Source organism: Octopus bimaculoides, chromosome 10, assembly GCF_001194135.2.
Source record: "Octopus bimaculoides isolate UCB-OBI-ISO-001 chromosome 10, ASM119413v2, whole genome shotgun sequence".
Classification (NCBI taxonomy): Eukaryota; Metazoa; Mollusca; class Cephalopoda; order Octopoda; family Octopodidae; genus Octopus; species Octopus bimaculoides.
The window spans coordinates 56913344-56914578 of NC_068990.1; positions in this window are offsets into that span (position 1 = coordinate 56913344).

A 1235-nucleotide genomic window follows, 5' to 3' on the forward strand; every position below is an offset into this window, starting at 1 on the left:
TATATATATATATATATATATATATATATATATGCTTAGAAATACAGATATATATATATATATATATATATATATATATTTCTCAAATCATCTATTAAACATTTCATGATAGAGATCACATTCAATTTGTTTTTGCAATTTTAAACAAAATATCATCTGGTTTTACATTCTCTATAACCTTTCCGTTTTTGATTACTATTTGTTGTACTTGAAATTTTATTGTACACTGTTTGCATTTATTATTTCCAAGCTCTTAATTATAACTTTCTGTTGACTCTAAAACTGATTTGCTGTAATTAATTTCATATGGTTTCTGCCAGACCACTCATAGAAAAATTGATCATATTGCTCACTCTTGGGTCATTGTGTAAGTTAAATAAATCTCTGCTGAAATCAAGACTTGCCAGAAGAATGCTGTGAAATACTTGATGAAGTGAAGAAATGAAACCAATTCTGGAAAGATGAAATTTCTTCAGTCTTTATTTTTCTATTTAGGTATATTTTCCTTAAATACTCATTTTCACAATGTAATATTTCAACCAAGAATATTTAAGAATTTTTGCAGTACTTTACAGAACAAAATAGTAATTTGTAAATGAGAAGGAAAAGGGTTATCGATATCATTTAACCCTTAAACATTTAAACCGATGAATGCATGTTGTACTCTTCTTATAGTTTATTGCTTTTCACTAAATTATCAGTCAAGTAAACATAACATTGTTATAGAGATAAGGAAAGGAAAACAATAACGTCATAGTTATTTGCATTCTGTCTTTGAGATAGCGCATACACACACACTACGCGTGCGCACATGCACACACACACACACACACACACACACACATACATACTTACATACATACATACATATACAGTATATCTATATGGTTATTGTGTGCATATATATTAATTTAATATTCTTCATATCTTCTTGTAGATATCACTCCCTATATTTCATAAATATTGTCTCTTGATACTTTTATTTAGCTTTAATTTGTTGTTGTTGTTGTTATTATTATTACTATTATTATTATTATTATTATTATTATTATTGAGTGAGAGAGCAATGCATCCCATCAAACTGAGACTGGGGTTAAATATACAAAGCCGAGTATACCCATCATGACTACCCATCTGATAAGGGTACACCAGGCACATGCATTGCAACCATATGTGTGCAACATGGTGATCTCATATCAAGATAAACAGTGAATGACCTTGCAGGTGGGGCCCAG